This window comes from Thalassophryne amazonica, chromosome 12 (assembly GCF_902500255.1).
Source record: "Thalassophryne amazonica chromosome 12, fThaAma1.1, whole genome shotgun sequence".
Classification (NCBI taxonomy): Eukaryota; Metazoa; Chordata; class Actinopteri; order Batrachoidiformes; family Batrachoididae; genus Thalassophryne; species Thalassophryne amazonica.
Window position 1 is genome coordinate 95,880,349 of NC_047114.1, and position 13,347 is coordinate 95,893,695.

At 42.0% G+C, this 13,347-nt stretch overlaps 1 protein-coding gene across 1 annotated transcript in view; it reads right to left on the reverse strand.

Annotated features, from left to right (window-relative positions):
• Positions 1-13,347, reverse strand: part of LOC117521153 (receptor-type tyrosine-protein phosphatase mu-like) — a 467,264-nt gene that overhangs the window by 380,337 nt on the left and 73,580 nt on the right. The gene's annotated exons all lie outside the window — the stretch shown is intronic.

Sequence of the window (13,347 nt, forward strand, 5' to 3'; positions counted from 1 at the left end):
CTGACACGCCGAAACGGAGGCGTTCTTTGTTTCGCTCAAACAGCGATTCGGTGGTGATGCACAAAGCCTCCGTGCGGCTTTCCATGTCAAAATCTCTTGTTAAAAGTGAAATCTGCCAGAAAATGGTTGATGTCCAGCTCTTGTGATAACCAGAGAAAGAGCACACGATGGTCTCGTATCCACAGAGCCATCCGTTTAGAATTGGTCCGATGGCTTGTGCCACGTCATCGCAGCTCGGAGCGTGGTGCGCCGAGTGTCCTTAAAGGGGTCCTTAAAGCTGTACTAACAGTCCTTATTCTTTGTGAAGCCCGTAAAATTTTCACCGAAAGCCAGATACATTTTTCGAATGGTTTCCAGGTGCCAGTCTCTAACAGCTTCTGAAAAAATTCTGATGGAAAAAAAAACCCAAATCATTCAGCCATTTCCAGACAATGAAAATCCGACGACGGGGCGGGACCACTCCTTCCACAAGGCGTGCTCACAGGCGAATGACGTCACCGACAGGCGTGGAAAAACTCACGCATGTGCACGAGGGTTCAAGCTTGTCTGACGTGAAAACATATGAATCAAATCCATATACTTAAAAAAAAAATAAAACGGTACGATACTTTATGGACAGACCTCGTATATACATGAAAGGTTTATCTTTGACCCGTTGTGTGACTGTCATGCCCAGTTGCACTGTGTTTGCGCTTGTGATGGAGGGCTGTATGTGGGGTTAATCTACTGTCTCGTGTCGTTTCTCAGATCAGTTGTTGGTTTGGTTTTGTGGTATGCAGGAGATCACTTGACCGAGGGTCTATACGTTCAAATAATAATTTAAAAAAATACTGTCATCACTCTTTACTCTTAGTCTCTTACAACAGTGTAGCTTAAATACACGAGCTTTCCAGGAGCGCACCCAATTCATTACGCACGCTCACAGGCACGTCCCCTCCGGTGCACACTTTTTTGGGGGGGTGGGGGGCATGACCCCGCCGCCTTTGATAAACTCATCGCCCCCTTAATATGGCGCCGGGCCTGACAATAAATACTAGATACTTTAAGAGTTTTGCTTGAGTATCATTTCAATCAGTGACTTGAACTTCTACCAAACTCGTTTTTTTTTTTTTTTTTTAATGGGCAGGGTTGGGTAGGATTACTTTGAAATGTAATCCAAAAGTAATCAGATTACAAGTAATCCAAATGTATGTACATACATGCATGTAATCCACATGTAATCCTTCAAAGTAATCCTACCCAACCTTGTTAATGGGTATCTGTACTTTTACTTAAGTGTGATTTTCTGGTACTTTATACAACACTGGTAGCCACCAACTTTTGTAAGTAAAAATGTGTTTGTCTGCACAGAAACAATTAGTGACAGAGGCTGCATTTTGAGCTTAAATAATTTCACATAATATCATTTTCAGAGCAAAGTGATTCATCTCAGACATTTTACTTCTGTGATTTACATGTAAAATTAGATCACAGAGTGGCTAAATTGACAGGTGAAGTGGGTTTAAAGGTTTTTTGAATCTTGCATGACAGTGAGATTGTTGGTTGCATCATCATCAGACATTCAAACAGTAATTATTTAAGATGGCATTATCAAGTTTATTCTGAAAATAAATTTTAAAAGCATAGTTATTGCAAACAAAAACAACAATGATGATGATAATGTAGTAGTACAACCCCAATTCCAATGAAGTTGGAGCATTGTGTTAAATGTAAATATAAACAGAATATAATGATTTGCAAATCCTCTTCAACCTATATTCAATTGAATACACCACAAAGACAAGATATTTAATGTTCAAACTGATAAACTTTATTGTTTTTGTGCAAATAGTGGTATGTTTACCACTGTGTTACAGTACATCACCTTTCCTCCTAATATGTCATAATTTGCTTAAATATTTTTGTTAAACCCTTTGAAATAAAGGTAAAAGTGTCCACTACCAGCACACCCTGATGGTTTCACCTGAACTCCATCGTGTGTACATCCACAAACAAGTCCAAATACTTATGAACCTGACTGTCTATGTCTGTGGTGTCAACAGTCACAGTTACTGGCCATCGAGATTATTTCCTCAAAATCACGAGTTGCATGCAGATGAACACGTCATCATCCCGAGGGGTCGCCTCGGCGCCTGTTGAAATAGATATCGCAAACAAAAAGCTGCCAGCTCTCTGAAGCAGACTTAACTTCCCATAAAAGCATCCATGAGGTGCGGGCAGCCTGAGCGCGCAGGCGAGAGCGCTCCACCCTGTCAGCGTTCCCCTTTTCAAGAAAAGCAGACGGCATGAAGCTAAAAGGTGGCCCCAGATATGTCATGAAACAATTTATTCCTGAGCAAGAACACACAATAGTCTGTATATTCTCACGCCGAGTGCATTTCAAAGAAATCTATCCATCTTTTGCAGGACTGAGCCAGAGGCCAGAATCAATATCTCAACCCCTCAGTGCTGGAGCCAATTTCTCCTAAAGATTTTCAAGTCAAACTTAAAAGGCCTTTTGTTATTGCACCTGTAACAAAAGTTAACTTTCAGCATTAAAAGCTGGGTGTGGGTGTGTGTGTGTGTGTGTGTGTGTGTGTGTGTGTGTGTGTGTGTGTGTGTGTGTGTGTGTGTGTGTGTGTGTGTGTGTGTGTGTGCGCGCACATGTAGTGAAGTGCTACGACTACAATGATCTTTATGTCAGTGAATGAGTCAGGCAGGTTAGCGGTAAGGAATGACACCGTCATGAAACACTGTTTTTGCACATTCTGAAAACAGAGGTCTTTGCAGACCTTGAGGTTTTATTTTTCATAAGAGTCAATTTGCTTGTGTGGATTATTGCCTTCTTTACTGTGTTGTATTTCTTAAAACCTTGGGCCCTATCTTCCACCCGGTGCAAAGCTGCACACGGCGCATCCCTAGCGTCAGTGCTAGCTTTCGCCTGTTGCAGTTGTCATTTTCCCCCTCAGCGCCAGTGATCTTTACGTTCATACCAGCCTTTGGAGTAGAGAAAAATTTTCATACAACAAATCAGATCAAATCTAAGTTAGCATCTCCCATGTGCCTTCTGGCAAACTGCAGCTGAACTTTCACTTTTTTTTAAGTGCAAAACTTGCACTCTGCACATTTTCTCCAATCACAGCCGCAGAAGTCCAGAGCTTCTTCAGAGTTGTCTTGGTGGCTTTCATCATGAGTCTGATTGATTGTATTTCTTAAAGATTGATGAAAATGAAGTCTAAGACATACTCAGTGACTCAGAGATGTTCATGTGTTCATCCCCTGACTCATCTGAAGAAAATGCTGTAAAAGTGATGATTGACTTGTGTTACACTACTTATGCAACACAACATTTTGGCTTTTATATTTTTATTTCATTTATGTCATGCTGTTTCTGGGCTCGACAATAGCACTGGTCCGATGGCCCGGCGGCCTTTTTTACATGTTCCGGGCCACCACGGGCCAGTGAAGTTCATATTTCACTGGCCCGTATGGGCCAGTAAGAATTAAAATCGCTTTGGGCAGATTTATTAGTCTAATGCCGCGTTCACACCGGGCGCGATCAGATGCTACAAATTCGCGGGGGTCGAGTGGCAACGGACGCGCCTCCTTCACCCGGTGTGTCGCTCTGCTTTTGCTGTGAAAATTCGCCCCGGTGCGTCATCAAATAGGAGGAGCTTCCATTCAGCTCGCCGGCTCCGGTTGTCAGTCAAGTTAACATGACGGACCTTGATCACACGGAGCGAGTTGTTGTGGAAAGCTGACAAACGTCATGAGACGTTCCCAATTCAGGCAGTATCGTTATTTGCTGCAGGAGCTGCGTCTGGATGATGGCTGTTTTCAGCGGTCCTTCTGCCTCTGCAGGACCCAACTTGAGGACCAACTGTCCTGTTCACGCGCGCACATGTAAACAATTAAAAGAAAAAAAAAGAAAAAGAAACTCCGCTCCCGCTGCTGTGGGGCTGCTGCTCCTCCAAAAACTCTTGTCATAGTTGTGAAATAAAGGACAAAAGAGACATACGTCCTGCTCACAGGCTGCTACCAGAGACAGGACATGTTGCACCACTTCGCAATGTTGGGAACATTGCTGAAGTGCAGACAAACTTCGTCTGCAGGCGCATCTTCTGATGTGGCGCAAATTTCGCTTCAACATCGACGCGTCATTTTCGCTTAAGCAAGATCGAGCGCAGTGAATATTATGAATTTCTTGAAACCTCCTGCCCCTGGGCAGAAACCAGGAAAGCAAAGGAAAGAACAGCTATCACCCTCAAAACAAGCACAGAAGAGGAAGGCTGCTGATGCTGAATATGAGAAGAAAAGGGTGAGGAAAACTTGGCAAACTTCCTGGAAGAAAAGACGGCCATGGCTGGAGCGTGATGAGGAGAGTGAGGTTGTCTTCTGTGGAACTTGTAGGGCCATGCCAGAATATGCTAACAAGTAAGTATAAATATACCAAGTCCTGGTAGACAATGTGGTATGATTTCATACGCCAGTTTAAAAGTCTAATCAGTATGCCCTTGTGGAAACCCCACGGTGACAACATTAGCAAGGGAACATGGTTTATGAAATTTAACATATTAATTTTGTAAATGATCAAGAAATAAATTTATTTTTGTATTAATGTCTGAGTGTTGAAAAAATTCCTATCAGTTACCTACCGACATTTTTTTCAAAGTTTACTCACTTTAAGGTTTTTATCATGTAGTATAAGAATTTTGTGTTTGTTTTCAAGTGCTTTTACATTAAGGAAACCCAATTCTAATGTCTGAGTGTTGATTTAAAAAATTCTTATCAGTTACCCCCCGGTTCGGCACAGGCGTGAAAGTATGGGCCAGTGATATTTTCATCCGGGCCAGTAACTTTCAGATTCTACTGGCCCTGTGGGCCAGTGCATAAATTGCCTTATTGTCAAGCCCTGTGTTTGTCATTTTGGGCATCATTTTAGGATTTTTTTTTTTTTTTTTTTGCCATTTCAGCATCCAGGTGTGTGTGTGTGTGTGTTAGCGCTGTCAATTGATTGAAGTTTTTAATCGCAATTAATCGCATGATTAAGTGTTGCAATTAAGGACACTTTCTAATCTTCTTAACCTTCTGGGGCCGACGCTGTCATATACAACGGCTGAGACAAAGCTTTACTAAATTATAAATAACGTTTTAGTGATATGAGATAGAAACATACTTTTTTTTTGCTGAAAAGTTAACTCCGCGGACTTTCGAGCCACTGTCCACCATCTTTGTACTCCTCATAGAAGCTGTGTGATTACGTGAGCAATGTTAGTGTCCAATCAGAAATGGTTAACCGTCACATGGTTTTCCAAAATCAAATCATAGGGCAGATTCACCTCATGTGACACACCAAAGATTGTTTTTTGGAGTGATGTGTTACTAGTTTATTATAGTTTGCTGTGTGTTTTGAATAAATGTGTGTGGAAAATTATTTTCCGCTTTACTTTTTCCTTTCTTATTTCTTATTGCAAACCTTTATTACACTTATAGCATATATATTTTGAAAGTATAGGTTGTCCTGAAAAAAGAGACATAAAACTTGATTGTGGGATGCAGGGAGAGCTGTTAACAGCAATAATAAAACAATTATGCCAGGCAAGTGAACTGTCCAAAAAATGACCTCAGACCCCAGAGGGTTAATGTTTTAATAAATTTATAATGAAGTAAACAGATTTTATTTGTCTCATCAATTTCACTTAGTGCAGAACTGTAGTAGTAAAACTAGGAAGCTCAAAGTAACAGTAAATGAGTGATGTATTAGTTGTTAAAAATATATTCATTCACATTACTATTATTAAACTCATTTATTTTTTGTGAAAATCCCAGCCTGATTAGCCGAGAGGAAGGTTAATAAACAGACTTGGTGCACATTTGAAGCTGCTTTGAAACTTTCACCGTGGAGCTCTGAGCCTGTTGGTGCTCCGTCTTTTTGAAACAGAACAAAATGTGCACCGCTGAGAGATAGAAGCAGACAATGTGCGCACACTTATTTGAATGACTTGCATTTAATTTATCCGATACAGATCAATCCAAAAGAAAATAGATGATACAACACATCACAGGTTCAGCTAAAAAAAAGTGGGCCAAATGCCAAAGACTGTATCCAGGTCAACATGTAAAAAAAAAAAAAAAAAAAAAATCTTAAAAACCCAGTAGATATGTTTTGGCGCTACCTACCATTGTAGCAAATTTCAGATTATTATCTTTCAAAATTGCTGACCAATAATATGTCATTTCACAATGGCCGCCATGGCAGCCATACTTGAAATCATAAAAGGTGGCGTGTTTATGGAACACTTTTTGAAAATTACAAAGAAAAATATTGTATGAGGAAAGTTCCATTTCCATGTGGATGAGGCATCAATGTGCACGGTGAATTTTTACACGATTAAAAGCGCTTGCTAAAAACCTTTAAATGGCAGCTTTCACAATGCTGCCATACAAAGATTATTTCTTGAAATAATTTCTGTTATTTTCCAGAATAAATGGCTGATTACTTGTGCATGTAATCCGATGATTTAATCAATAATCCTTATTATTATCCAAGTCGATACGACTTCATAATTATCTCCTCAATCCTCCGCGCTGTAACTTCCAAAGAAAGACCTCACAAAGCTGTGTAAACGCACCGCCGTCGGTACAGTGTGTGTCGTGCAGTGCGCTCTGGACGGCATTACATCAAATCTCCTCCCTGGGAGAAACTGAGCCGTCTCCAGTATCGCTGCTGTTTCAGTCCCCGCGGCACAGATCATTGCTGCAGGACCTCCTTAGCCCTTCTGCCAATTCTACAATTACCAGCCTTCCAACCTGTTCTGTCTGGCGAGGAATTTGGAGGTCTGCTCTTTGCCCCAATCTTCCTCAGTGTCTCCACTTGTTTTAACAAACATCTTGTCTGCCGGCGTCCCCACAGACCGAAACCTCAAAGAAATCTGGGGTAATTTAAAAACAGTGTCGACTATCTGCCTCTGCCACGGCCAGTTTAGAGCTCCAGAATCCTGCAGCTAAGCTCCTCGGGGACTGATAGGCCTTTTCACTCCAGCCCTATTTCACTTATCTATTGGCAGCTGCTGCCAAATCCCATCTCTGCACCGAATTGCGTGTATACGTACCATCTATTTGGGGACTTTGAACTCTGGGAAGGGATTTAGACAATCAATCTCAATATCATTATCAATCACGTCTCACTGTTCACCACACTGATTGAGGGTGAAATAAAGAAGTTGGAGGGGAGATCTCTGCGGATAATCTGCCCGGCTGAGCCGCGTGCTTGTCAGCCATGCTTTTTGTTTTTCAAAACAAAACTGACAAACTACGTCTAGTATGACAGAAAGCAATAAGGACACAAATAATAAAAAAGTCAAAAAATATGTCTATTATGAATAAGAATAAGAACTATAGTGCAACAATTTTTTAAGCACATTTTGGCACGAAGATTGAACTCCAAACACTCTCGTTATTTAAGAAAAAAAAACGCTCTTTGCAGTTGTTGGGATTTTTGTCGTCTTGTCATCCAAATAATGACGTGATGAATGTGCTTCACATCACGGGTTCATGATGGTTTCTGATCAAATGCAACCTCGCGCACAGTTCGATGTACATCGAAGATGACAGGCAGCGTTTTTCCTTAGATATGCTAAATTTTGACAGATGATATTCGAGCTACGTGTGCCAGCGCCGGGCTTGACGTTCTCTTCCGCCACATCTGTCAAGAATTTCCAGTAAATGACTTGAAATCCATCTCCATTCTGCACAACCTGCCAGGCACCAATTAAGATGAATATGGATTCTAAGTTAGCGGCGTGGAAGATTCTTATTGTCATTTTCCTTTAAGTGATAAAAATGAGGGCGGCGGTCTGTCAGGATGAAAGCAGCCCTGTGGTGAGAACACCAAACATTATGCTAATTTTCTGTTTAGCGGAGGTCCACCTTGAATCCCAGCTGGCCAGAATGTTTCAGAAATGTTGAGGTTGGACTCCAGTCGTTATACTATAGAATTCAAGAAACGTCTGTCTGTTCGTTCCGCGAGTCCTCCCAGGTCCTCTGGCCGCTTTTCACCTAACCTGATATATGGATGATGGTTGACTCCAGAATTGACCCTAAAGGATTTCTTTTCACAAAGGTCAAGGTCAAAATTGAGATTTTTCGACTCTGATGTCCGCCTGACTTGGCACACATATGGCGGTGGGTTCTGTAATTGGCCAAGTGAGGCCAAATTTTCCAAAGGTAAATCACTGGGGGTCAGGTCATGTCTGCCTGTCTCTTTGTTGACCTTCTCTCAGGTCATTTTGCTGATTTCTGCCAAATTTGGTGTGTCAATGACGACTGGCCCCAAAACAGCCCTGAAAGAATTCACTTTGGCAACACTTGAATTTGATTTTAAAACCAAACTGTGGTACACACTTTGGTGAATTCCAGAACTGCTTTGGCGAGATCAGCCAGAGGTCAATCAGTCAATCATTTCGGTGAAGGTCAAGGTCCATAGCGATAAATGTTAGATTGCTGTAGTCCTTAATGTCTTCATGCCCACGGGTACTGTTACCAAGGTACTCAGACTCAGAAGTGACACCACATGGTTTGGTGTCCCAAAGGTGTTGGAAGCATTTCTTTTCTTTTTTTTTTATCTTTTGAGTTTTTTTTTTTTTTAACATCTCATCAGAAAAAAGAAAACTCTGCTGCCCGTGTGTGTCAGTGTGTCAGCTGCAGGCCTGAAATGAGGCCAACCAAACATTTCACTCTGGCCAAATATCTGCCTGCCTACTCTCTGTGTGTGTGTGCATTAGTGGTTAGTACTGTTGCCTCACAGCAAGAACATCGTGGGATCGATTTCGGCCTTTCTGTGTGGAGTTTGCATGTCTGTGTGGGTTTCCTCCGGTTTCCTCCCACAATCAAAAACATGCTTATTTAGGGTCTGTTCCTTTCTCTGCACCTGAACAAGGCAGCATCTCTACACCTGGAATCGGTTCCTGGATGCTGGATTGTGGCTGCCCACTGCTCCTAGTGGTTGGATTGCACCTAACTGTAATTAGGATGCTTAAATGCAGAGGACAGATTTTGTAGTATGTATGTACGTACAATGACAATCAAAGCTCTATTCTATTCACACACACACACACCCCAAACTGGCTCATTGTGCAGGGTGGGGTGGGTGACGACAATATTCACCTTGGACATTGAATGCAACAAAAATCCAAAATGTCAAACCACAAGAAAAGAGATTCCAATCACATTTCTGTGTGTATGTCTGAGCCCAGACACCTGTGGCTTTGTTCAGACTGTCAGCAAAACTCTGTTTTATGTGTATAAACCACTTCAATTGGAATCAATGTTGCAATTCTGAAGTAAAAACAGAAATTGCATTAAATCTTTTTTTTTTTTTTTTTTTTTGCCAAATCAGCATCAAGCCTCATTTGTAGACAGTTTGCAAACATGTGATTTAAATCACATGTTTGCAGATCTGATTGGTCTGAAGTCTCAGATCAGATTGCAGGTCGTCTGTGACTTTTGATGGACATAAGGTTCGGCGTACACTGCTTCCCTCCACTTCCCTCCGCTCATTATCACTTTCTGCTCTGGTGAGTTTTCACCCCATCAAAATAAAATCACTCACTGCTTGCTCCAAAAAAGAAAACAAAATGTTCATCATGAGGTGTGCTTATGGGGACATGCTGCATTTTGACAGCTGCTGTTCAGCTAAATGAGCCAGTAAGGAGAAAAACGCACACACACAGACAGACAGACAGAAGTTCAAGCCAGCACGTAAAATCACATCCAAAAATTTTATTGGTCACAGAAGATACAAAAAAGTATAGATTCATTCTCAAACACAAAAGATGCAGAAAGATTCATCAGTGATGTAGCAGCCACCTTCAGCTTTATATATCGCGTGTTTCGGACAGGACATCGAGTACCACTCCAAAATAAGAGAGTGGCGCGAGATCAATTTTGTTTTGTTTGCTTTTGTTTTTAACAAATATCCTGTTCTACTTTTGCTCCTACTTCGCTCACATGCTCTGTGGTGCACTATGTCATTACTATAGCAACCAATGTAGAAAAGACTGAAACTGAGGATTGCTACACAGACACACAGATCAGATCTGGTCATTTGCTATAAATAATGTGGACTGCCAATCAGTGAGATCAGATTTGAATCAGATGTGCAATAAATCTGATTTGAACTGATAGTTTGAACAAAGCCTTTGACTCGCAAATCGAATTTCCAAAGTGTCTTTTTCTGCCACTTCCACCCCTTCTCACTACCACCGCTCACCTGCTATAGCTGCCGCACAGAACATTCAGATGTATTCCAGCATCCTCCATCACACCAGACAAACTCAGGTCTGCATCAGGACTTGACGGAATGATTGGTGAGATTGCCAGATGATGCACCTCCATTTCTCATGCATCCATGTTTGAAAGTCGCACCACCTGCACAGTCATAACCACCTTCAGCCTCCTTCATAACCATGGCAATTCAGATTGCGTTATGTTGTCAATGGTTGTGATGTTTAGATACTCAAATACAATCTGATCACTTGCAAATAACTGCAGAAAATCTGTTTCAAAAGATGTGATTTTAGAATAAATCTGTCTTACTTGTGATTTGAACACAGCACAACTACCTTTGGCTTCTTCTCACTTCATCCAAAGCTGAGTAAATTTAAGGCTGTGAATAAGAGATGAGGTTAATAGCTCTTCACCATGATGCTGTCTCTCATGGGATCATCCTCAGACAGTCGATAGGTGGTGCAACTTCATGTGCTGTGGAACTGTGGATTTTGTAGTTGTAATTCTACCTTTTGCCAGGCTGCACAGTTTTACATACACTAGCTTTAAAGATCACATTTAATCAGTTTCGGGGTGAGTTGGGGATGGCAGCTCAGGTGGTCAGCGTTTCGTTTGCAGAGCGTCCTGGCTCTGTCAGCAACAAGGCTGTTTAACAACAGCAGTACCGCTATTGTTCCCAGCACCATCATTTTTCTCTCTAACCACAGCCAGAGCTCCCGTCTGAGACGGAGAGAATGAGGCTGATTCCTATTCAGCTTCATGCCTGTTGATACACTGAATGGCAAAGTGAAATAGGTTTGTTTGGCTTCACATTTTCCTGTTCAACATGCTCTTGAAATACTGGGAGCATGAAAGAAACTATTAAATTCACTTTTTTGTTGCACAGGTTAACAAGAGGCACTTGGTTCCATGAGGTGCCGCTGAGGTATTGAGGCAGACTGATGCCCCAAATGGAAAACATTATATGGTTCTCTGCAGAAGTGGAATGATGGTTTGTCATACGACAGGTTGATCCAAAGTAAGACAGTGTAGACATTAAAAGTGAAACTGAACCAAGATACATCCAGACAGTATTAGATACACATTTATACAGGAACGTTGTAGTTGTAAGCACTGGTGGAGGATAGGACTCAAGTCTGGCAGCAAGCGTTGGTGCCACTTGTTGCTGGAACCAACACATTGTGGAACCACTGGATGGCAACCACCCAGACAGACAACCAGTAAGCCCGATGGTAAGAGTCTACTGGGACAGGATGTCGTTTCATCACAGGTTACCTCCCTAGTTAATGCCATTATTCATTTACAGCTGGGGAATGTCTTGTTCACGTACACAGACACGTACCCTGGAGCCCACATGTTGAATCGACCCCAAGTCTATATGGTCCATGAGCCAGAAGCCAGTTTTGACATAATCGGTAGCACTCAGGGACCTTGGTATATCATGGCCTACACTACATGTTGAGGTGACCATCCCAGAGTGGTAGCTATCGCCAGGTAGAAGGTCAATCAAGGGTTACAGACAGGTCAACATTTCAAAATGCTCCAATCATATTGAAAAGTATATCACATTACTGGTCTGAACATAGTGTTTAGTTTGACCCACCTGTGACTGAATTTTATGAAGTTATGGAGTAAAAATAAGGATGCAGCCAAGCCACACCCACAACTTTGTCGTCATGGAAGATGACATGGACACTTCCAGTGATCTGTAATTGGACTTTTGTTTTATTCCTGCTTTGCATGTTTGATAGTTATTTGACCTCATATTGTCATTTTGTCCTCCTGCAGCTGCTGAGGTCATCTCCCAGAGTAACAGTTCCTTTGCAGTATCCAAGGATCCTTCGAAAATACCTCGTACCAAATACCACTAGTCTTTGGCACTGGGTGCAGTGAATAAAAGATAAGATCCATACCTGCACAAAAGCTTCTGAAAAGAAGAATCAGACCCTGATCCAGTGCTCGCTGCTAAATCCACCCCGGGCTCACGTCGTCTGACCCTTCAGATCTGAACCCTTTCAATCCTCCTTAAACCTGTTAAATCAACAAATCTTTGGATTCTGGCTGAGTGGTGCAACAAAGAAGCAAAGAAATGCTAATGTCAGTACGAGCAGCTTTCCCCTCTGTTCTCTTTTACAGTCTAATTTGTCAAACATGCAACTTAACAACAGCAGAAATTAGCCCAAAGGGAGATTTCTTCCAGAGGAGGGAATGATTATGTTTGATCATGAAATAAACAAGAGCATTAACATGCTTTGTTGGTTTTCCAAAACTGGAATGACTGCTGTTTTTTGTTTTTTTGTTTTTTTTATGTGTGGAGGAAAGAAAAATTCAAGGTTGAATGTCAAAGAAGTGGGAAATCATGAAATCTAATTAGGCTATTTGGAAGAAGCGAAGATACGTTCCTCTTGAGAAGAGAAAATAGGCTGTGAGTTATCAGCACTATGAAATATTACTTTGTGTGTCGTGGCATACAACTGTCAATCAAATAACAGGGCACACTTAATCCCTGACCTCATGCTGCTGCGCTGCTGGCTCCAGGTTGGAGTGTCTGATCCAGATTGTACAGGTGGATGATGGCGCGCGGGAGGGGCACAACTTCACCTGGGTGAAAGGGCAGCCTGTGGATCCGAACGCTCCCTTCACAAGCCTGGCTGAAGATATTTCCATCAGAGTGTGGAGCTCCTTCATAGCGTCATCTTTGGGGTCTTCACCTGCACGCTTCAAACAGAGCCTGTGTTTCTCTGCTGAAGCCTCATAAATCAGCCCCTCAGGGGGGAGAACTCGGCATCCAGTCTGAGCCCTGCAGGCTCCCGGAACCACAGGAGCGCCACATTTTCTAAATGACTATTGTGAGCGGCAATGCGAGAGTCTGCAGATGCATTTTTACTTTGCCATCACTGGAGCCTGAGTGTGAGGTGACATCGTAGACGTTTGTGTTATACACCAAAAGACCCATCATCCACCCGTCAAACAGGAAAATGTGAATATTCTATTGAATGTGCAATAAAACATTTTAAGCATGCCCATCAGGTGCTCAGTGAGCCGAGACATCAGGAGAGCACCTCTGCTGTAAATAGGATC